At 34.9% G+C, this 25,453-nt stretch overlaps 1 long non-coding RNA gene across 1 annotated transcript in view; it reads right to left on the reverse strand.

Annotated features, from left to right (window-relative positions):
* The window catches only part of LOC309617564, a 203,514-nt gene extending 182,359 nt beyond the window's left edge, over positions 1–21,155 (reverse strand). The window contains exon 1 of the long non-coding RNA XR_014238044.1: positions 21,106–21,155. This is a non-coding gene — a long non-coding RNA (uncharacterized lncRNA). The remainder of the gene's footprint in view (positions 1–21,105) is intronic.
* Positions 21,156–25,453: the final 4,298 nt, after the last annotated feature.

Consider the following 25,453-nt stretch of genomic DNA (forward strand, 5'->3'; position numbering starts at 1 on the left):
AAAAGTGACAGAATTGAAGGGAGAAATAAACAATTAAAAAAATAATGTTTGGGGAAAAAAATAATATTTGAAGATCTCAATATCCCACTTTCAGTAATGCATAGAACAACTACAAAGACCAGTAAGGAAATTGAAGATTTGAACAACGCTATCAACTAACAGGGCCAAAGAGACATTTAGATGTAAAGAATACTCTGCCCAACAACAGCAACACATACATTCTTCTCAAGTGCACACGAAATATGCTCCAGAATAATATTTGGCCTTATGTTAGGCCATAAAATAAGTCTCAATAAATTTAAAATGACTGATATCATACAGAGTGGACTGAAATTAGAAACCAGTAACATAAGGAAATCTGGGAAATCCATAAATATGTGGAAAATAACAACACAATTAAATAGTCAATTAATCAAAGATGAAATAACAAAGGATATTAGAAAATTCTTTTAGAAGAATGAGATGAAAACAAAACAGCAAAATTATGGGTAAAATTATGGGATGCAGCTAAAGAAGTGCTTATATAGAAATTTATAGCTATAATGCCTATATTAAATAAGATGATCTCAAATCAATAGATCAACCTTCCACAATAAGATACTAGAAAAAAGAAGAGAAAACTAAACCTAAGGCAAGCAGGAAAAAAGTTAAATAGTGGAAATTAATGAAATAAAAATATTTTTAGAAGGCAGAGAAAAATCAACAAAACCAAATGCTACTTCTTTGAAATGATTAACAAAATTGACAAATCCTTAGCTAGACTGACCAAGAGAAAAAGAGAGAAGACTTAAATTACTAAAATCAGAAATTAAAGAGGAAACATCACTACTGACCATACAGAAAGAAAAAAGATTTGAAGAAAACACTACAAACAATTTAAAACAACAAATTAGATAACTTGGAAGAAATGGACAAATTCCTAGAAAGACAGAAACTACTTCTTGAAACTGGCTCAAGATGAAATAGAAAATTTGAATACCTCTGAGTAACTAGTAAAGAGACTGAATTAGTAGTTTAAAAACTTCCCACAAGCCCAGGCTGACAGCTTCACTAGTGAGATCTACTACACATCTGAAAAAGAATTAATTCTATGTCTTCACAAATTGTACCAAAATTCAAGAGAAGGAAACACTTCCAAATTATTCTATGAAGTCAGCATTACATGATAACAATACAAAACAAAGGCATCACAAGAAAAGAAGACTACAGACTGATGTCTCCTAAAATATAGATGAGAAAATCCTTGACAAATACAAGCAAACTAAATCCAGAGGCACATAAAAAGGATTATACTTGATGACCAAGTGAGATACATCCTAGGAATGCAGGAATGGCTCAACATCCAAATCAACACACACCCATATCAATAGAATAGAAAGGCAAAAATCACATGATTACCTAAATAGAAACAGAAAAAGCATTTGTCAAAACCCAACACACTTTCATGATTAAGAAAACACACAACAGATTAGGAATAGAAGTTACTCAGCCTGATAAAGAAAATCTAAGAAAAACACACAGCTAACATCATACTTGATGGTGAAAGACTTAATGTATTCCCTCCAAGAAAAGGAAAAAAAAAGACATCTACTCTAACCACTTTCGTTCAACATTGTACTGGAAGCTCTAGCCAGGGTAATTAGGCAAGAGAATACAATAAAAGGCACCTAGTTGAAAGCAAAAAAGTAAAACTACCCCTATTTGTAGACAAGATGATCTTACATATCAAAAATCCTAAGGATCCACTAAAAATCCAATAGATACCATAAATCAGTTAAGTAAGGTTGTAGAAATGTACTTTTTTATTTTAACATCTTTATTGGAATATAATTGCTTTACAATGGTGTGTTAGTTTCTGCTTTATAACAAAGTGAATCAGTTATACATATACATATGTTCCCATATCTCTTCCCTCTTGCGTCTCCCTCCCTCCCACCCTCCCTATCCCACCCCTCTAGGTGGTCACAAAGCACTGAGCTGATCTCCCTGTGCTATGCGGCTGCTTCCCACTAGCTATCTGTTTTACATTTGGTAGTGTATATATGTCCATGCCACTCTCTCACCCTGTCACATCTTACCCCTCCCCCTCCCCATATCCTCAAGTCCATTCTCTAGTAGGTCTGTGTCTTTATTCCCGTCTTGCCACTAGGTTCTTCATGACTTTTTTTTTTTTCCCCTTAGATTCCATATATATGTGTTAGCATACTGTATTTGTTTTTCTCTTTCTGACTTACTTCACTCTGTATGACAGACTCTAACTCCATCCACCTCACTACAAATACCTCCATTTCGTTTCTTTTTATGGCTGAGTAATATTCCATTGTATATATGTGCCACATCTTCTTTATCCATTCATCCGATGATGGACACTTAGGTTGCTTCCATGTCCTGGCTATTGTAAATAGAGCTGCTATGAACATTTTGGTACATGACTCTTTTTGAATTATGGTTTTCTCAGGGTATATGTCCAGTAGTGGGATTGCTGGGTCGTATGGTATTTCTATTTTCAGTTTTTTAAGGAACCTCCATACTGTTCTCCATAGTGGCTGTATCAATTTACATTCCCACCAACAGTGCAAGAGTGTTCCCTTTCCTCCACACCCCCTCCAGCATTTATTGTTTCTAGATTTTTTGATGATGGCCATTCTGACAGGTGTGAGATGATATCTCATTGTAGTTTTGATTTGCATTTCTCTAATGATTAATGATGTTGAGCATTCTTTCATGTGTCTGTTGGCAATCTGTATATCTTCTTTGGAGAAATGTCTATTTAGGTCTTCTGCCCATTTTTGGATTGGGTTGTTCGTTTTTTTGTTATTGAGCTGCATGAGCTGCTTGTAAATCTTGGAGATTAATCCTTTGTCAGTTGCTTCATTTGCAAATATTTTCTCCCATTCTGAGGGTTGTCTTTTGGTCTTGTTTATGGTTTCCTTTGCTGTGCAAAAGCTTTTAAGTTTCATTAGGTCCCATTTGTTTATTTGTGCTTTTATTTCCATTTCTCTAGGAGTTGGGTCAAAAAGGATCTTGCTGTGATTTATATCATAGAGTGTTCTGCCTATGCTTTCCTCTAAGAGTTTGATAGTGTCTGGCCTTACATTTAGGTCTTTAATCCATTTTGAGTTTATTTTTGTGTATGGTGTTAGGGAGTGTTCTAATTTCATACTTTTCCATGTAGCTGTCCAGTTTTCCCAGCACCACTTATTGAAGAGGCTGTCTTTTCTCCACTGTATACGCTTGCCTCCTTTATCAAAGATAAGGTGACCATATGCGTGGGTTTAACTCTGGGCTTTCTATCCTGTTCCATTGATCTATATTTCTGTTTTTGTGCGAGTACCAAACTGTCTTGATTACTGTAGCTTTGTAATATAGTCTGAAGTCAGGGAGCCTGATTCCTCCAGCTCCATTTTTCGTTCTCAAGATTGCTTTGGCTATTCGGGGTCTTTTGTGTTTCCATATAAATTGTGAAATTTTTTGTTCTAGTTCTGTGAAAAATGCCAGTGGTAGTTTGATAGGGATTGCATTGAATCTGTAGATTGCTTTGGGTAGTAGAGTCATTTTCACAATGTTGATTCTTCCAATCCAAGAACATGGTATATCTCTCCATCTATTTGGATCATCTTTAATTTCTTTCATCAGTGTCTTATAATTTTCTGCATACAGGTCTTTTGTCTCCTTAGGTAGGTTTATTCCCAGATATTTTATTCTTTTTGTTGCAATGGTAAATGGGAGTGTTTTCTTAATTTCACTTTCAGATTTTTCATCATTAGTGTATAGGAATGCAAGAGATTTTTGTGCATTAATTTTATATCGTGCTACTTTACCAAATTCATTGATTAGCTCTAGTAGTTTTCTGGTAGCATCTTTAGGATTCTCTATGTATAGTATCATGTCATCTGCAAACAGTGACAGCTTTACTTCTTCTTTTCTGATTTGGATTCCTTTTATTTCTTTTTCTTCTCTGATTGCTGTGGCTAAAACTTCCAAAACTATGTTGAATAATAGTGGTGAGAGTGGGCAGACTTGTCTTGTTCCTGATCTTAGTGGAAATGGTTTCAGTTTTTCACCATTGAGGACAATGTTGGCTGTGGGTTTGGCATATATGGCCTTTATTATGTTGAGGAAAGTTCCCTCTATGCCTACTTTCTGGAGGGTTTTTATCATAAATGGGTGTTGAATTTTGTTGAAAGCTTTCTCTGCCTCTATTGAGATGATCATATGGTTTTTATCCTTCAATTTGTTAATATGATGTATCACGTTGATTGATTTGCATATATTGAAGAATCCTTGCATTCCTGGAATAAACTCCACTTGATCATGGTGTAGGATCCTTTTAATGTGCTGTTGGATTCTGTTTGCTAGTATTTTGTTGAGGATTTTTGCATCTATGTTCATCAGTGATATTGGCCTTTAGTTTTCTTTCTTTGTGACATCTTTGTCTGGTTTTGGTATCAGAGTGATGGTGGCCTCGTAGAATGAGTTGGGGAGTGTTCCTCCCTCTGCAATATTTTGGAAGAGTTTGAGAAGGATAGGTGTTAGCTCTTCTCTAAATGTTTGATAGAATTCGCCTGTGAAGCCATCTGGTCCTGGGCTTTTGTTTGTTGAAAGATTTTTAATCACAGTTTCAATTTCAGTGCTTGTGATTGGTCTGTTCATATTTTCTACTTCTTCCTGGTTCAGTCTCGGCAGGTTGTGCATTTCTAAGAATTTGTCCATTTCTTCCAGGTTGTCCATTTTATTGGCATAGAGTTGCTTGTAGTAATCTCTCATGATCGTTTGTATTTCTGCAGTGTCAGTTGTTACTTCTCCTTTTTCATTTCTAATTCTATTGATTTGAGTCTTCTCCCTTTTTCTCTTGATGAGTCTGGCTAATGGTTTATCAATTTTGTTTATCTTCTCAAAGAACCAGCTTTTAGTTTTATTGATCTTTGCTATTGCCTCCTTCATTTCTTTTTCATTTATTTCTGATCTGATCTTTATGATTTCTTTCCTTCTGCTAGCTTTGGGGTTTTTTTGTTCTTCTTTCTCTAATTGCTTTAGGTGCAAGGTTAGGTTGTTTATTCGAGATGTTTCCTGTTTCTTGATGTAGGCTTGTATTGCTATAAACTTCCCTCTTAGAACTGCTTTTGCTGCATCCCATAGGTTTTGGGTCGTCGTGTCTCCATTGTCATTTGTTTCTAGGTATTTTTTGATTTCCCCTTTGATTTCTTCAGTGATCACTTCGTTATTAAGTAGTGTATTGTGTAGCCTCCATGTCTTTGTATTTTTTACAGATCTTTTCCTGTAATTTATATCTAGTCTCATAGCGTTGTGGTCGGAAAAGATACTTGATATGATTTCAATTTTCTTAAATTTACCAAGGCTTGATTTGTGACCCAAGATATGATCTATCCTGGAGAATGTTCCATGAACACTTGAGAAAAATGTGTATTCTGTTGTTTTTGGGTGGAATGTCCTATAAATATCAATTAAGTCCATCTTGTTTAACGTATCATTTAAAGCTTGTGTTTCCTTATTTATTTTCATTTTGGATGATCTGTCCATTGGTGAAAGTGCGGTGTTAAAGTCCCCTACTATGATTGTGTTACTGTCGATTTCCCCTTTTATGGCTGTTAGTATTTGCCTTATGTATTGAGGTGCTCCTATGTTGGGTGCATAAATATTTACAATTGTTATACCTTCTTTGTACTTCTAATATACACTTAAAATAAACAATCTAAAAATGAAATTAATAAAAATATTCCACTTATATCATCAAAAAGAATAAAATATTTTATAATAAATTTAACAAAAGAATTTAAAACTTACAGAAAACTATAAAACACTGTTGAAAAACTATAGAATATCTACATAAATGGAAAGACATCCTACATTTATTGATTGGATGACTTAATATTATGATGACAATACTTCCCAAATTGATCTACATATTCAGTTCAACCTGTTTCAAAATAACAGCTGCATTTTTCAGACCCTAAAATTCACATGGAAATGCAAAGGACTCAGAACAGCCAAAACTACCTTTCAAAAGAAGAACAAAATTGGAAGATTCACACCTCCCAATTTAAAAACTTACTACAAAGCTACAATAATAAAGATAATGTGGTACTGACATAAGCATAGATGTATAAATCTATCAAATAGAACTGAGGCTCCATAAATAAACCTTTACATTTATGGTCAACAGGTTTCTTTGGTTTTTTGTTTTTTTAACAAAGGTGCCAAGACAATTCAATGGGGGAAAATAGTCTTTTCAACAAACAGTGCTGGAACAACTGGATATCATGCAGAGTAATGAAGTTGGACCCCTTCCTCACACCATACACACAAAAATAACTCCAAATAGATCACAGGCCGAAATATAAGAACTAAAACTTTAAAACTGTTGGAACAATATTTAGGGGTAAATCTTTATGACCTTAGGGTGACCAATGGTTTCTAAAATATGACACCAAAAGTACATGGGACAAAAGAAATAAATAGATATTTGGAGATTCATCAAAATTAAAAACTTTTATGCTTCAAAAGACACTATCAAGAAAATGAAGAAAAAAAAAAAACAAGAAAGTGAAAAGACACTTCCACAAAAGGGGAGAGAATATTCGCAAATCATATATCTAATAAGGGATTTGTATCTAGAATGTATAAAGAACTCTTATAACTCAAATAAAAGAATAACTCAGTTTTAAAAATGAGATCTGAATAGATATTTCTTCAAAGAAGATATACAAATGGCCAAAATCACATAAAAAGATGCTCAACATCCTTAGCCATCATGGAAGTGCAAATCAAAAACACTGGGAGATACCACTTTACATCCATTAGTATTAGTACCATTGGTTAGTATCAAAAAATAAAAAGGAAAATAACAAGTGTCGGCAAGAACATGGGGTAATTGGAACCCTTATACATTGCTGGTAGGAATGTAAAATGGCACAGTTGCTTTGTAAAACAGTCTGGAAAACGTATGACCCAGCAATTCCACTCTTAGGTATATAGCCCGGAGAAATGAAAACCTATGTCCACACAAAACCTTTAACATGAATGTTCACAACAGCATTCATAATAGCCAAAAAGTAGAGACCACCCAAACATCTATCAACTAATGAATGGATAAGTAAAATGTGACATATGCATATAATTATGTATTACTTTACAGTCAAACCTGTGAAGGTTATGATCAGAATGTTTTCTTATAAAGATTTACTGTAGTGTCAATGTGGATAATCAACTGGGGGGAGAGGATACTAAGAATGGAAAAAGGAAAGACATTAGGAGATTGCTGCTATATCCTAAAGAAGCCTGAACTAAGGCAGTAGCAGGTGTGATAGGAAAGAGGCAACAAATCTGGGAGACATTAAGAATCTAGAATTAATGGTACTCAGCAAGTAATGGAAGAGAAAAGGGAAAGGGAGGGGTCATAGCAAGCTCCTACTTCTGAGGACTCTACTCGGGCATCACCTCCTCCAAGAAGCTTTTCCTGAATCCACAATTTGAGTTCTATGTTCCTTTTTGTGTTATAAATGCATATGGCACACACCTCTACCATTGTATTTACTAAATTGTAATGTAATGTAGTTCTCTGTTCATGTGTCTTCTCTGTATTGGTCTTTGTGATTGAGGGCAGGGACCTTATCTCATAACGTCTTTGTAGTTCTATACTCCAGAACCTAGTGCCTGGCACAGAACATTGTAAAAAAAAAAGAAAGAAAGAAAGAAAAAAAAAAACTTATGAACTAAAGAAGGATGCAGAAGGTGCCACCAACTAGGGTAGAGACTACAACAAGGGAAGCAGGTTTATTCTGGGGAAGGGATATGCTGAGGTAAGATAATAATGTCAGTTTTTCATATGTGACTGTGACATATCCCAATATAACTGTCAGTCTGAAAGTTGGAGATCAAGAGAGAGATTCAAAATAGAATTAGTATCAGAATGTAGGAGGTACAGGCAATAATTAAAACCTTGTGCATGTGGACCAGATTGTCCACAAAATGCAAAAAATAGAAGTAAGTCCAAATAAAGACCGAATATTGGAAAACTCCTACATTTAAGGGATAGGGAAAATAACTGGAGTTCCCAAAAGGAGTCTGAGGAGGGATTAGACAGGAAGAAGGAAAAATCAGAGAAAAAAATATCAAAGAAGGGACTTCAAAAACTGGTGATTTTGGCAGAAGCAGTTTCAGTGAAGAAAGAGATGAAAAGCCATCCTACAGTTGAGGAAGAGCAAATGAGAGATCAGAAGTGGAGACAGTGAGAAGAGTCAAGAAGCTTGACCATGAGGTGAAGAAGAAAGGTTGGATAGCAACTAGAGGTTGGTTCAAGGTCAAGGGCAAACTTTGTATTAACTTGTTTAATTGAGAAGTCTCAACCATGCATATATACTGAGTAGAAGTCAACAGAGAAGCTAAAGGGGAAAAAGGGGATAAACTGACAAAGTGAATCATTGAGATCAAAAGGGATGTAATCACACCTTCAGAAAGGAAGAACAGATAAGGGTATATAAATACAGGGGAGCAATGAGAGGACTGCCAGGAGTTAAGGGAGCTCCCTCCTGAATGCCTCAACTTTTTGGTGACCTAAGAGGTGAAGTCACATGCTAAAAGGTAATATGTAAGTCATAAGAAAGAAACTCTGAGGACAGTGACAAAGGTTTGAAATAACTTTAAAGAATAAGAAGAGGGACTTCCCTGGAGGTCCAGTGGTCCAAATGAAGTTAAATCCAAAAATCTAAACTAAATATAGCAGTCTTCAAGATTATGTGATTTTTCCCTCCAGTCATACAGGATAAAAGAGTAACAGTTGAATAAAATGGAAGTGGAGAAAAGAGAAATGAGTTATATATATGTGAAAATTCATTTAAGCTATATTCATTTAAGCAGATTTGTTCACTCAACTGTTTTAAGTTATACCTTAATATAAATGTTAACTTTTTAAAAAAGAACTCTATTATATGTCTCAGTTCAAGTACCCTACCCCTTCCACCCCCAAATCAAGAGGCAAAAATTACCTCTAAAACAATGTCTATTTAAAAACAACAGGTTAAAAAAAAAAAAAAGTAACAAAAAGACTGGAAATGAAAACAAACAAAAACCTGGGAAAAGACCCTCGTTCCTCTCAAATGCTTGTTTTTAACCTGGAGTAAATTACAGACCACCAAGTATAGTCTGACTTGGATATCGAGCACCACTTCCCACATGAAAATTGTTATTGTTGGCTTTAGCACTTTAATCCAAAGAGGACACAAATTCTGCTCATGTTTGAATAACCCTTGCCAACAAATTGATCCCATAGCAGCAGGGCTGCAGTTTCAAAGATTGAAGGGAAACATAAATGAGGAAAAATTCAGTAAATATATTTCCTCCTACTTAGAACCTAGGCTAGATTCCTTTAAAAAGAAAAAAAGCTTTTAATCTTTCCTCTTTTTTTCCAAAAGCAACCCAAAAGGGCATTGGAGAACATCTGTAATTTACATAGAAGGGAGCAATGCCAAAGAAATACAGATTCCACTGCTGTTAACCCAGGGGACAACTCAAATCGAGCAAATCTCTAAATAAGGTCTGAAAGGCAGATGCTCTGCTAGAGGTCAGCTAACTTCCAAAACCAGGAGTATGGAATGGGCACTTGGAATGCTAATGTCTGCCTTTCTGGAAAGCTACCTTTTGCCTTTATATGGGCAAACCAGAACAATTCATAATTCCTTTGCCAATTATTGATAAGATATACCCAAAGAAGACTAGGCATTTTGCCTGGCCACCACCTTGCACATGAACATAAGAAGGGGCTTTCCTCATCATTTTAATATCTATCTTCTTCATCTACTCAGTATTATGTGTTGGTTTAACAATGTAAAATCCCCCAAATTGTACAATATCTAAAGTTAGTAAACTTTCAGAAACTCTCTAAAAGAATAGGCTACAGAACCAAACTCCCTGGATTCAAAATCCAGCTTCTCCATTTCCTGTGTTGCCTTGGGCAAGTTACTTTACATTTACAGGCCTCAGTTTCCCATCTGTACAGCAAAGATAATATCACCTATTCATAGAGCTGTGTGGATTAGACAGTCAATACATCAATACATATAGACATTTAAAATATTTCAGATACATGCAAGTGTTCTATTAGTATTAGCTCTCTTATTAAGTGCCTACCTTATCAATTTGCAGCAAGCCTAACTCCATGATTTCTAAAATTTGCACAGCACCCAGCATTAATTAATGTGGCTTATACCCTGTGAATGCCTGATAGGCAGAAAAGAGTCTCAAGCTGTAGCACGGTGAATTTGCTGGCCTATTCACCAATAACTAGCTAGAAAATATTAATGACTCCATTGTGAAAACAGATACATTCAGACTTGTGATTTGAAGGTTAAAGGCTCAATACACCAACTCCATTTCCCTTGACTAGTAGCCCTCTTCCACGTAATATATGTGTTTACTGTAATGACTGCCTTTTGCGGAAACTGTCAATATTCTGCATACACAGCATCTAGAAGGATTAAGCAGAACTCTAGGGAATTAAAAGATACAATTAAGTGAAAATTAAGAAGGAAAGAGAATGAAAAATGTGTTCTAAATCCCTAGAAAAGAGTTTTAGTAAGCTTTCATACTTTTTCCCCCTTTTTGTTAGGCTAATATTAAAGAGTTCTGTCCCTTTAACTGTCAAATGGCTTTCCAGCCTACAAGTAATCTTTCTCCACAGAGGAGTCTTTTAAAAGTTATAAATAAAATATCCCAAATATTTTCTTTTTCCCACAGATGAGAACATTAGAACACTGACATTTTAATCTGTTCTGTACAAGAATGAGTTGTGTCAACACAGTGCTCCCAGCTACAGCACTGAAAAAAACAAGTTTAATTAAAGACAGAGAAGAAACTGCATGTGGAGCCTAAGCCACTGAGATACAATGAACAGTGTCATCTTCAGAGTCAGTTCTCTCTGAACAAATCTCTTTGTCAGTGTCAGGAGGGAAAAAAAAGACAGCAAAGTAAAGATGTGATGCTATAAAGGAAAAACATGGTGGTGTCAAACGTCAATATTCAGACTAAGAACTAAAACTTAGTATTTGTGTAGTACTTACTACTTACTTCCAGAGTCTGAACAGTACTCCTAACATCATAAAACATCTTTGGATATAAATAGATACCTATTAAGCACATATATGTTGCCCAAGATAGAGCTGAAGCACAAAAAGGGAAAGAAGCTTAGCCAAGATCTCAAGGTAATGGTTTAGCAAAAATGAATAATGCTTTTACTGAGTCTATTCCAAAATATCAGTTATATTCCTTCCTCAAATTCTAATTTGAAGACAAAAAGTACCATTATCACAGTACTCTTTTCCAAAATTAAGCACAGATCTAACTACATTCTAACAAAGGAGAGCCTGCCCATCTCCTGCCCTTCTGCCAGGGCACCTACCATCAGAGAGGCAGGACAGCACAGTGAAAAGAAAACAGAGCAGATGGGCCCAGGTTCCAACTCAGCTCTACCACTTCCCAGCTTAGTAACTTTTGGACAAGTTACATATTTGAGATTCATTTTCCTCATCTATAAAATAGGGATGATAGCAACTACTCAGTAGTGTTATCATAAGGCTTCGATGGGATAATATATGTAAAGTACCCAGTTCATTTCTTGGCACATACAGTTGATGCTCCATAAATAATATTCTTATTAACATTTGATTTCTATAACACTGACCACTTGCTGATTGTATGTTATCATAGTCTCCAGATTGTATATTTCTTATGACTACAACTTCTCTTTCTGTCTGTAATATAGCTTAACTCACCTTAGTGGGAATGTTTAATATTAGGTATAAGTACCTACTGGTGTGCTCAGATATAAATAACTTGGTTTTTTGGCAGCATAGTATTACAGAATGTTTATTCGTAAGGGTTCTGTGTCAACACTGCCCGCTGTAACTGATAACATTTCAATCCTGGCATTGATACTTAACAGCGTACAACTTTTGGCAAGTTGATTTACCTGTGTCTCAATTTCCTCATTTGTAAAATGGAGATATGAAAATACTTTATATTTATACGGCTGCTGTGAAGATTAAATACATTCAATATACATAAAGCTTTTAGAATAATGCCTGGTCCAAGTATGGGCTTGAAAAACATTTGCTATTACCTGATAACTACACATACATGATGAATATTATTTTATATTTATTGTAATAGTATTAAATATTTCTCAGAATTTATATGATATAAAGTTGTAGGGAGAGGGAGCGGGGTAAATATCATGATAACAATTGGCACATGTATAAAGGGAAAATACTGACAAATATAACACAGAAAGTAAGTGAATAAGAATTAATAAAGAAAGAATCCAGGCTTTACAGAGGGCACCAAACTTGATTGAGTTAATGATGTAATCAAATGGAAAAGAATACAAAAAACAAAACTGCCATATTTTAACTGTATTAGGGACAGCATCACAGAGAAGAGAGGAGGAAGATTCAGAGATGACAAAGGAAATACAGGTTATTCAAAAACAGTAAAAGAAATGAGCAAAGGCACGAGAGGAATACTGAAGGCTCATTTGGAGGCCAGTAAACAGATTTGTCTGCCTGGAACTGAGGGCTCATGTAGGAGAATACCTGATACAGTGCTCTCAATTCCTTTCTCCCAGAGCTTAGTGTGGACACAAACAGTGCTCATTAAATATCTATGTAAAAGACAGAATGAATTCCAACTGCAGCCAGTCTAAAATGGTAGATTAAGCAGAGCTTCCCAGTAAGTATACCAAGGCATACTGGTGTGCCCAAATTAGGTGACAGCTGTACTGAGAGGGTGACTCAGCCTTTAGAATCCAAAACCTCCAGTCATAAGATGGCTTGCTTCCTACCCCAGTGTACCACACAAATATCATCATTTTCTAAGTGTACCATGCCATAAAAAGTTGGGAAACATTGAGTTTAAAATATGGCTATTAGGCAGTATGTAATGGGCTGAAGATAAAGAAGACTAAATAGAAGAGGATATACTGTACAACAGTCATTGCCTAGTTTGGTGGTAGTGTGGAAGATCAAGAGGGAAAAGACAGGAGCAAAAAGAGCCATTCAAAACTGCTGTTGATAGGCAAGGCCCAAAAAACAGGCCTAAATTAGACTAGCAACGAGATGAACTCAAAACAGGTTGTGAAAGAATAAGTGCGTAGAACTCAGTTTAGTTCAGTTCGATAAACATTTATTGCTGCCTATTATGTGTCAGCCATTTGCCAGGCACTAGGGATTTAAAAAACTGAAAAAACAATTCCAGTCATTAGGGATTTTTTTTTAATTGTAGAAACAAAATTCTAGGTTCTCCTTAATGCATTCTATTTCACGTTAGCTCTAAGAAGAAAGGAAATATTAAAAGATATTACATATTGCACTATAAACCAAAGGTAGTCTTAACTTACTCATTAAAGTTTCCAAAAGTAAGCCTTTTTCAGTTAAAAGGCTCAGTACCAGGAGGCAGAGGGCTATGAACAGAATTCTGTGGACTAGTCACTTAAACATAATAGCTGTACCAATAGTTCTTAATACATCTGAGCAAGTGTTAGAATGCATTCTATTGGCAAATTCCTTCTACCTTTAAGAGATGATAATATCAGCTGTCATTTATTAGGGGCTCACTATTTATCAAGCATTGTGCCATTTTACATACATTATGTCATTTTATTCTCCAAACGTCCCCAAAGGGTAGGTATTATTATTCCCACTTTGTTCATAAAAACCAAGGCTTAGAATATTGTCACCTGTCCAAGGTTATCCAGCTAGTAAAATGGCAGAGCCAGAATTCAACCCAGGCCCATCTAACTCTTAAGTTTGTGTTCTTATTAAATGCATTTTAATAAATAAGTCATTCAAGAAAGGGCTTTGAGGAAGGCATCTGATATACAAAGAAAGAAGAGCCACTGAGGCAAACATGGGCAAGGCCCACCTGCACTGTCCTAGGAGAAGGTGTGCTTGCCCAAGGCTTACTGACTAGATCCATATTATAAGAAATCTAGAGGTCTGTGTTTTAGTCTTTCATTGCTGCTGTAGCCAATTACCACAAATTTAGTGGCTTAAAACAATACAGATTTATTGTTGTACAGTTTTATAGGTCAGAAGTCTGACATGAGTCTCACTGGTCTAAGATCAAGGTGTCAGCAGGGCTGTATTCCCTTCTGAGAACTCTAGGAGAGAATCTACTTCCTTGCCTTTTCCAGCTGCTAGAGGCCACCAGCATTCCTTGGCACGTGGCCTCTCACCACCATCTTCAAAGCCAGCAGTGGTGGGTCGAGCTCTTCCCGTACTGCCCTATCTCTTGTTCTTCCATAATCCCATCACCCTTTCACCACAGGAAGGTTCTCCCATTATAAAGAAATGTGATTAGGGTGGATTATCTAGGCGTGTCCAATCTAATCTCCCCATCTCAAGGACTTTATCACATCTGCAAAGTCCTCTTTGCTGTGTAAGGTAACAGGTTGTAGGGATTAGGACACAGGTATCTATAGGGTTTGGTGGGGGCATTATTCTGCCTACCACATTCTGACGAAGAGAGTGGTGCCACTCCATGTTTGAACCATCTAACTAGCCTCCTTATTCTGGTTCCATATGTGCAAGGCAACTTACTGAGGACACTTTAGCTTGCCCTATAGTTTACTTATAGGAAGAGAATGTGCTGTTTGGGGGAATACAGTGTCCCGTGCCCTGGGCAAATGTATTTTACATTATATTGACTAATTAGTTTTCTGAGTTATATATTAGTATCTTGGGAATGCTGTCAGAATGAGTCAGAACATCTTGTCCAAAAACTTGGACAAACTAGGACTTGGACAAAATCAATATTCCGAATCTTTAAGTTAAGGATCAGAGTCAGGGGTATATTTAACAGGTCTATATCTATGATAAAAACAACCATTTGAAAATCATGTTTAAGAAGCTATATATTTAAGAATGCAGTTATATGTCACCTTCTTTGACTTATAAGACATATCAACAAAGAGAACAGTCATGGTTTTCTGATTGTACCTGTGTAATCAATCAAATGGTGTGAAGTAGAATGTCCTTGGAAGACACCAGGGAATTTCAAATCAACAACTTTTAAAACTTGGATCACATAGATTCGTGGTTGCCTAGGGCTGGAATATTGGGGGAGAAGAGGGAGTGACTGCTAATGAATACAGGGTCTCATTTTGGGAAAATAATAAATGTTCTAAAATTGGTTGTGGTGATAGTTGCACAACTCTGTGAATAACAAAAAAAGTCATTGCACTGTACATTTTAAATGAGTGAATTGTATGGTATTGAATTATATCTCAATAAAGTTTTTAAAAGAAAAACTTGGGTCACAAAGAGAAGGCAATGAGAGGAGGATTCAATTAAATACTATGATGAAATGGGGCAGGGGGGTGTTATGTAATTTATGATCTTAATGAAGATCCTTCCTTAACATCTTAATATCTACTACTTTCCTCCTTCTTCTTTTCTCTACTCTAGCTTTTTATAGATTCTTCTGGAAAAGTCACAACTTTCCACCTCTTTCCTTTTTTTTGTTTACTAATCAATTAATATACACATACAATATATACAACACTTATTCCAAAAATTATAAATAATATAGAATGTAATTCTGATGTTAACTCCCACTGCTCTTTACTCAAGAGTAAGTGTAGATGAGGGAAGTGTTCCCATCCTGATCCTGTTTTAGATGCTCATGTTTTGTCACCCTTATTCTGTATTGTGTGCTAATTCTCTACATGCCCTAAATCATTCCATGTGCCACACAACAGACTGCGTAAGATTCATGCCTCCTTGTATCAAGATTCTCATATTAAATTCAAAGAATTTTTGCTCTGTTTTATAGTTGTAACTATTACCGTGCCTAATAGTGACTCCCACTGATCTGTACAATGTTTTTGAACGAGCTCTCTGCATTTCTTTTTATCTGTATTCTCTTTCTCAAGAGCCATGATATCCCCTTTATCCAAATACCACAGCAGAAGAAAAACTGCATGTCAGAGGTCACTAGGTAGTTATGCTTACAAAGTGGAAGGTCAGACAGGGTTTTGCATGAAGCTTTCTTGTAGTTGATATGAAAATAATCAACTAAATGTCCCCTTTGAACAGGTGATCAAGCCATTTCAAAGAAAACACCTTCCTGAAACTGACACATTAAAGTTGTAGTTTATTTAAGTTAATAAAATACGAATCTCCAAGCCCATAAACAGGGGTTCCGTCAACCATGAGATGAAATACTTTCCTCATATGAGCTTAGACGAAATGCTTTAGTTACTTTTCTATATCAGCATTAGGAGATCACTCTCTATTCTCAGAAAAACAGAAATAACTGAAGTTACAACCCTAATCCTTGAGTGTAACTGCCTATATATACTGTGCTATCCACTAAACCACAAGCCTATCACACTCTGTCATGATTCCATGAAATACAATTTATTCCCATATCATGGTATACCTAGTTGTATATGAAGGAACTTGATGCTCCAAGAAGAGAAGATCAATATTTACAATCCACACTATCCTTTCTCTTAAATATGAACAACTGACCTTGTAGAACTAATATACCAAAAATTCAGTTCCTGATGCAAAACAACCTTTGTCAAATAGTTTATTCATTTTCCCAGGTTTCTGCAGTTGAAACTGGATACCTCTGAATGTTGTTACAAAATAGCTTACAAAGCAATTTATAACACATTTATAAGTTTGTCAAGATAGTGTTGTTGTTGTTTTAATGCACACAGAAACTCAAGTCCATATTCCAAGGATCCTTTCACATGATCGAAAGCTGAATTTTCCAACCAGGCAGCTGTAGCTCATTAGATCTGCCATGGACTGTGAAAACCACTTGCCAATAGTGTCAAAAGACTATTACTCATTTCAATCTCTCCAAAGAGGACAGATCTTTCTCTGACAAACATTAGTGAAAAAAACTGAGTTTGGGACTGTGACTGGAATAGTTTAGCACACAAAGATGGAAACTCAATAGCGAAACTAAAGCCAAATGGAGATAAGCTGATGTTCTAGCTTTTCATCTTCAGAGACCAGAGCTTCCACCTAGATTTTAAGGGAAAAAACAAGACAAAAAACCCACATAGCAATAACAATGCACTTGCAGCATGCATAATAATTGTACCATCTGACCTGACAGAACTGCCAGTCTGAATGGCAAATTCTCTGCATATGATTGAGATTTGTAATCTCAGCAGCTCAAAACAGAGAACCTTAAGGGGTCAATCAAATCAGCTTTGAATGTCAGTCACTGTCCAAGCAATGTAGTTAATCAGAAAAATCAGGATCCTCAGAAATTGTCTAAATCCTTATTCAGCAATCACAAAGGCAACTAAAGAAACTGTAGACATTTAAACTTCTATAGATTTAAACTGAATATTGCCATAGATAGTATGCCAAAGATGAAAATGTAACTATCTGGATAATTTGTGTAAATATTAAGTAGTCTTGCTCTTCAGACAGTTTTATATCTCGATAACTAAATACTCAACTAAAATTCAGCTGGGTAAATAAAGCCTGATGTTAGTTTAGAAGCTAGCACTAAGAGGGATTCCAGGGTGCAAGTTATGTTCTATTTCTTGATCAAGGTGCTAGCTTCATAGGTATTATCAGGTTATAAAAATTCACTGAGCTGTACACTTACAATATGTGAATCTTTGTGACCAAAGAAGCTTTGTGATCAAGAAACATCATGTCCTCTAATCAACTGTCCCATGAATTTAGTCTCTGAGAAAAGCTATAGTATCAAATTCCCATTTGATCAAGATCATCCCTGTTTTACACTTACTTGTTTTTTAGCTTTTCAAGCTAAACTGTTTAAGGATAGACTCAAGTTAGATATATATTACAGCAACAGAACATGTTTCATTATATTTGGGTCTATTATCTCATAATATAGTTTATAACAATGTGAATGATTTCTATTCTAAAGACTTAGGAAACTATTTTTTAAATAGTCTTGATAATCATGATGCTTTATTCCTGAAAAGACCTACCAAACCACGATTCATGCATATTACTCTTTAATAGAAACAAAACAGTTTGTGAAAAATACATAAGATTGAGTACAATACTTCAGTAAGAGAGAGCACTCAAAATATTTGATATCAATGACAGAGGCAGATCAAGAGATATATTAAGACACCATCAAAAGTTTTTAAGAAATATCATGATGGGAAAAAGAATGAGACCCAGATATGAGATCCAATTTTGCAAAATACTGTTAAAAGATATATCTATCTCCCAGGTCACTGAAAGAGTGTAAGAGATGCAAATGTCTTAAAGTTGTAGTTAATTCCTTAAAATTCTATATTAGTTTATTATTTTTATAAGGTAGAATCACTGCTCATGTCAGCTTAGTCTACTGTATCCACAACTAGGAACCATAAAGGGATCCCTTCCCTTTTTATGAGCCAAGTGTTAGACAAATGTGGGATGAAAGAGGCAAAAGACAAAAAAAAAAAAAAAAAAAAAGTATGCTTTTAACATCAAAAATTCACATGTACAATTTTATACATACCACAAGAATCTCAAAATTATGATAGCATATGAGGCTGAGACAAGTAGTAACTGGCTCCATTTCTTCAAAAAAATTAATAGTTGTACCCTGTGTTTGTTCTAGAAGCCTAAATAATCCAAGAAGGTAATACAGCAACAATTTTAAATCATATTCCATGAAAGGAGCATTTTTCTTCCAAAAAAATCTTTTACATTACCCATTATAGCTTAAAATTAATATAATGGGTCAAAATTCTGAGAAAGAAAATGGTTAAATTTGGTCTTAACCTTTGGTTAAAATAAATTTTTAAATGCCTGTCTAACATTAATGGCTGTGCAATGCTCAGTTTTTCCACATGAGTTATACATTTTAAAATGTAATTTTAGCAAATGGGCAGCATAGAGTAATAAGCCCAAAGTTCATCTCAGTTCCTCCATAACATTAAACAGGGTTTCAATGGAATACTCTGCTTAGATTTAGGTTAGTAGCCTAATATTTTCAAATAACCAAAAGTTGAATTAACTATTAGTTGAACCATATGACGATGCCATTGCTATAGGTCAAAAACAGCCAAATCTTGGCAATTTCATGTGGTTTAATCTAATAAGGGTTTTTTACAGTTCAAACTCTAGAAAAAAGCAAATACACACAAAAAATTGTTTACATGATGTGAAAATACATGTAAAAAATGTTTCCAAAGGAAACAACTAAATGCAAGGTATAAAGAGAAATAAAAATAGTAGGCTTTAAGAGAAGGCGAAAAAATCAGGTAGTTCAACGGGTTACTGAAATCCTGGTAGTGATCGATAAATCGATTTCTGCTTCACCTTTTATGAAGAGGCTGTACTTAGCAAATCACTGTGTAAGCTGCCTCAATAACAGGACTCCTGCTATCAAGTTTACTTGCAATGATTCCAACAAAGAAATTAATTTCTTCATGACAAGAAAAGGTTATCTGAAACGGGGAAAACACAGGAGACTTAGCTTTCTGCTAATAAAACAGACAAGTAACAGTCTAGGCACTGAATTCAGAGCTATTTTATGCTTGATAAGATCTGGATTCCTTGTAGCTCAACTACTACCATTACTTTAGAGACACACTCACACATATACATACATGTATATGTAGATATATACTTGTCTGTTACCTGTTTTTGCAAGGTTCCTAGTTTTAGCACTGAAAGTTCCATGATCTAGAAACCCAAGCCTAGGCAAGCTGGGATGATTAGCTACCCTAATGTACAGCTCCCAATCCATGCACATGCGTGTGCTTGTGTGCATACACCTCCACACACTCACCATCCACATCCCAAACCCCAAAGAATGTTTTCCTATAACTTATAATGAATTTATTAATTCTTCAAAAAGTAGGGGTGTTATAAAATTATCCAAAAGTTATTACGTGTTTTATGACTATATCAATAAAATATGTAACTAGCAGTGATCAAATCTGAGAACTTAGAAACTGCCATTCATCACAAGTCATCAGACCCACTCTTTCCTAAAAACTTACATGTTTCATTCATATTCATATGTTGACAAGCATTATCATTGGTTAAGCTCTTACAATTATGCTCCATTTTGTAAATATGAGGAAAATCTCTGGCATTCTATAGGTTCAAATCTCAGCTTCACCACTTATCAACACTGTAGCTTTAAGAGAAATTGCTTCACCTGTCAATTCTCCATTTCCTACTATGTAAAATGGGAATACTAATCGTACGTACATCATAGGGTTTTCATGAGTATTAAATAATGCAATGTATATAAAATGCTTAGCATAAAATTAATTCCCAATAAAACTTACTTATAACTATAATTGCTATTAGTATATTGTACAGGTGAGAACTTGCAAGTGCCTTGAAGGTGGCAGTCACCCATTCCTGTCTTCTTTGATGGAAACATTTTCTATTAAAAACAATTTATTTCCTTTTATAACATTAAGATTTCCAGAATTATTCTTTCTGAGTGAAAAACTAAGAGAATCTTGAATAGTTTAAAAGAGTGTCCTTATAATAAAATTAATTACTTCTTTACATGGAATTTCTTTCCATTATTGAATTTCAACATTGGATATAATAGTGCAAGTAGAGAATAAAAATCAGAGCTCCTTGCACCCTAACTTTAATAAAATATAATATTTAATGGGCTAAAATAAAGGTGGTAAAGTTCTATCTGTACTAAAGAGAACAAGTATAAACATTAAATCAAAACAGAGTCAAGTTAGATTTTAGAGTTTGGGAAAACCTTTAAAATCATCCACTCCAATGTCCTCATGTTTAAGACCCCCAAAAGGTGATTTGTCTGACGTTATATGACCATAATCAGAAATAATACAAGAATTCAAGTCTCCTGATACCTGCTCCAACTATCTCTTCGAGATGCTTCTCTCCAAATCATAAGTGAAAACCATGAGACAAGTTCGTTTTCCAAAATTTCTAATAAAAACCATCTTCAAACACACAAAGATAATTAAGGTGAGGTGTGATGAGAAGGATGAAGGAAAAATAACTACTATTATGTAGTAGAAAATATACTTTGAAGTCTAACAGAGCCAGCTCTGTCACTCCTTCCCTCTGTGTCAATGGGCAAAGGACTTACTCTGTCTGAGCTTCAGGCTCCTCATTCGTAAAATGGGGATAATACCACCTAGAACAAATAAATAACATATAAAAAGGGTTTGAACAGCACAATAATTGAGAGTCACACTATCAACCTTTGAATCTTAACTCCACAACTTACTTGTTGTTTGACCAAGTTATATAACTTCTCTGAGCCATGGAAAGTACTTTAGCACAGAACATGGCACATAATAATTGCAACAAGTTTTAGTTTTATCGATACTATATATAAATCACCTGGAACTTAGTGGGTAGTGAATAATAAAAACAACCACCACCACCACCAACAACAACAACAAAACACCTGCTTTTACAAGTAAAACAGACAACAAAGGCAACATGCTTTATAAAAATCAATGCCATCTATCTTAAAATATGCTCACGTATGTAAAGTTCATTAGATTGGGGTTAAATGTCAAATTTAAAAAGTACAAAACTTAAAATATATCAAGTAAATAATCATTCTATAGTGAGTTATTTAAGAAAATTGTGGTTTTCAGGGTACTGGATTTTAAAACGCTCAGTTCACAAGTCAGAAAATATGGTATAAAGTCAAAAATTAGGTAATAGCAGAAGTATTACATATAGTGAAATAAAGCTAAAATTATAGAATTAGTACATTAGAAAATCTGTAGAAGACCAACTGTGCATAGAAGAAACCATGTGTCTATTATGACATGGTTTTCATAAGATTCTAATCAAAAATATAATAAAAAGAAAAGAAACAGTAGAAAAATACATCCAACATATCACCATTTAAGAGAACCAATTCCCAGGTGATTAGAAAAGATCTATCTCTGAAGTGGGTGGAAAGGCATGATTCCTAAATCCAAAGGGAAATTAAAACCACAAAGTTTAAACAAAATATCATGAAAAAAAATCAATACCTCACAAAATAAAAAGTAATAATTTAATTTTCAGCTTTCTCTTTACAAAAATTCTATTTTTAGATCAGATAGAGTGGTTTAAGATGCTACCATGTCTTTAAGCTCCATTTGGTAGGAAAATACCTAAACTCTGCTACTTTTAAAGGTAAGTAGGAGGTTTTGTATTTAAGTTGTGATGCGTAATACTTCAGGGTAACCTCATGCCAAAATGGCACATTTCTGAGGGAAGCAAAGGTATTCAATAAAAAGCTTTTAAAGGCATATTTTTAAACTTGCAGCAGGAAAGCTTTTCTGTGTCAAGACAGTAATTCTTTTAACAGCATTGATCAAAATGTCATTCTTTTATGAGTGTACAATACCTTTTAATGGCATACAACAAGCCATTAGGGTTATACACCTCTGTATAGCAGACAGCTTACTGGAAAAAAGGGAACACTGGCCAAGATACAGTCAGTAGGTTTTATGCTTCTAACAAGGAACCTTTTTCCCCCTAGTGGCTTCATTCTAAAGTCCACACTGAAATTATCCAAAGATTAAGTGTAAGCTCTCTTCACTTCGGTAATTTAGCAGCATTTTCACAGAGGCTAAACTGCAAGGTCTAAACTGTATCTTTGTAGATACCATGGGATGGCCCTGAAAACAGCCTCTCACTCAGGGCCAGTTAGAAATTATTCATGAAGATTAGAAAAGAATGATGGTTTCATTTGCTTTGCTACTTTCTGGGGAAGAAGAAAGTGAATTTTAAAAATGTTATGAGATAATCGCTTTTCATATTCATTTATAAAGCCAAATACTAAAGGAACACTAAAGTTATGTAATACTCTACCATAAAATATCTCTCTTCATCAACTAACATAAAATCTTCCGTAAAAGGAAACTATTTAAATCATCTTAAAACAAGTCCTTGTCTTTGGGGTATTCATGCTTTAAGAAAGACAAAATAAATTCTGAAACTACTTATAAAACTTAATCACATAATTATACAAACTCTCAAAAAACTTCCATTAATTTACCATATTTCTAACCATTCAGGAAATGGAGAGCTAAGGGGTGGGACATAAATAGAAAGGGAGACTATTCCTGCTTTTCATGTTAAACCTTTATTTATTTTTCACTATTAAAGGTAATATGACTTGAGTACAAGTAAATTCCTAGAATAACAGAAATATCCCAGATTTATTCATTGTAGCCTAAATCACCTCCTTCTGTAAACTATTCAAGGGCTTCACAGAGCCTAAAAATGTTACCCATAATAATTACATTCCTGCGCCAAAAAATAAAACTCAACTTTACAGACAACACTAGATGAATTTCATAAACCTTTTCCTAAAAGTAAAGTTTAAAAAGTAGAAGAATCTGTCTCCTTTTAAAGGTGTGAGTGGGTAGGTGAGTGTGTGGGTATGTGGATGCTTAGTGGAAAGAAAATGGTAAGAGAATAAGAAAGTTCCTAGGAATGGCTTTCCAAATTTTATCATCAAACAGAAAGTTGTTTCAGGCAATGTAGAGAACAAGTAAATTCCTAGAATAACAGAAATATTTGCACCAACTCCATCACTGAAAACAACTAAAAATGCAAAGTAATATACAAAAACATCTTTAAATCATCCCAGTTGATAAAAATAGTAAGAAATTACAAATACAAAATCTAATGAAAGTGGACACTCAGTGAAGGTCGGTGGAGTGCTGAATCTGCTTTTCCCCATTTTGACCAGAGTTAAAATGTACAGATCTGGTTTGGAATGGATAGAAAACAAACACAAGTACCACCTAAGAGTCTAACAAGAGGCTGTCCTCCCAAGAAGCTGGGAACTCAAAGAGTTACCCCCTCAAAGTAAAGGTTATCCAGGAGTCTGTGCTTAAGGGACTGTAAGGAAAGCTGTCTTAGAAATGAGCAAAACAGGGGACAACATAAAGCAACAAGTTGTAACCACAACCTAGCACTCAAGTAAATGTACATGTCAAGTTCACATCACACGAATGGGTCCAAAAAAAGAAATAAACAAAGAGGTATGCAAGCCAGAATGCAAAAAACACAAATGTTATCTGGTGGCACAAACTATTAAATATACAAGTAAACAGGGCACTGTGAAAGAGAACCAGTTAAAAACAAACCTACAAGGATTTCATTTCTTGGAATTATCCAACATAGATTATATAATAACCATGTTTAATATGTTTAAAATAATTTTTAAAGTGTAAAAATATCTTCACAGGAAAGAAAATTAAAAACACATGACATAAAATGTTCACAAGACATTTATACACATTAAATACACAGCACTTGAAATTTTAAAACTCAGTGAAGAGGCTTTTGCAGATTATCTCAGAAAAGACTAACACTCCCAATAAAAAATAACTAGAGAACGTAGGTAAAATATGGAAAACAACAATGTGAAGGCATTAGAGAGCTACCAAAGGCAGCCAAGAAGTACAAAAGAGAAATTTAGCGAGGTAAGCTCAACTTTCAGCATGGGCTTTATTAAGTCATTTGCCAGTCCTCAGACAGGAGGCCAAGAAGCTAAGCAGAGCTGTTAGCAGTAATAACATATAGGGGGAAAATTTTTTGAAGTCTGGGCACTGCTAGCAGTAAACCAGAAACGTATCAGAAGAATGAAACCCAGCTATATATCAACTCAATCCCAGATTAGATTAAATTTAATTGTCTCTACTCTACCTACCTGCCAGAAGCAAAATTAAACCCTCTCTGGGAAAAGTAAATATCATCCAGATCCTCAGAATATCACATCCAATGTGTGACATTCCTCTGACAATTACTAAGCATACTGGAAGACAAAACCACAATAAGATTTAAAGAAAAGAACAGAAAAGGAAAAGAACAGACCTACAGAAAATACAGATTGGAGTTATTAGACCTGGACTTGAAAGTATCTTAGGTTAATATGTTCAAGAAAATAGAAGATACTCCAGTCTCCCATAAAGTAAGGGCAACCACCTAAATCCAAATACTGCCACATAATCTCAACAAAACTTTAAAAATAAAAACAGAGTGAAAAAGCATAATCTACATCTACAGCATAGCTAAGAGACAAAGACTACCATAAACTTCAAACATGTGTAGTTGAGAAATGAACACTAAAAGCCAGCAACTATTTCTAAAGCCCATGCTGGAGAAAGAGAGATACAGACTACGTAGATAAGAGGAGAGAGAAACAGGGGCTTAGGGTTGACCCAGTACAGATAAAATAAGCAGCAGGAAGTAGGGAAATCCTAAAAATAGGTCTAAGACTTGTTAGATCAGAGCACTGATTACTATGGAATCTAAAGGAAGAGGCTTGCAATTTCAAGAAATAGATGTGACAGTCTTGGGGAAGCACCACTTCTAGGGGAGAGGACAGTGAGTGACTTAAAAGTGATATTCCTTGGATGTTTGGTGGTAAAGAGAAAGAAGAAAACAAGAGAGTAAAAAAAATAATGATCCTT

Source organism: Balaenoptera borealis (genome assembly GCF_965194805.1).
Source record: "Balaenoptera borealis genome assembly, chromosome: 19".
Taxonomy (NCBI): domain Eukaryota; kingdom Metazoa; phylum Chordata; class Mammalia; order Artiodactyla; family Balaenopteridae; genus Balaenoptera; species Balaenoptera borealis.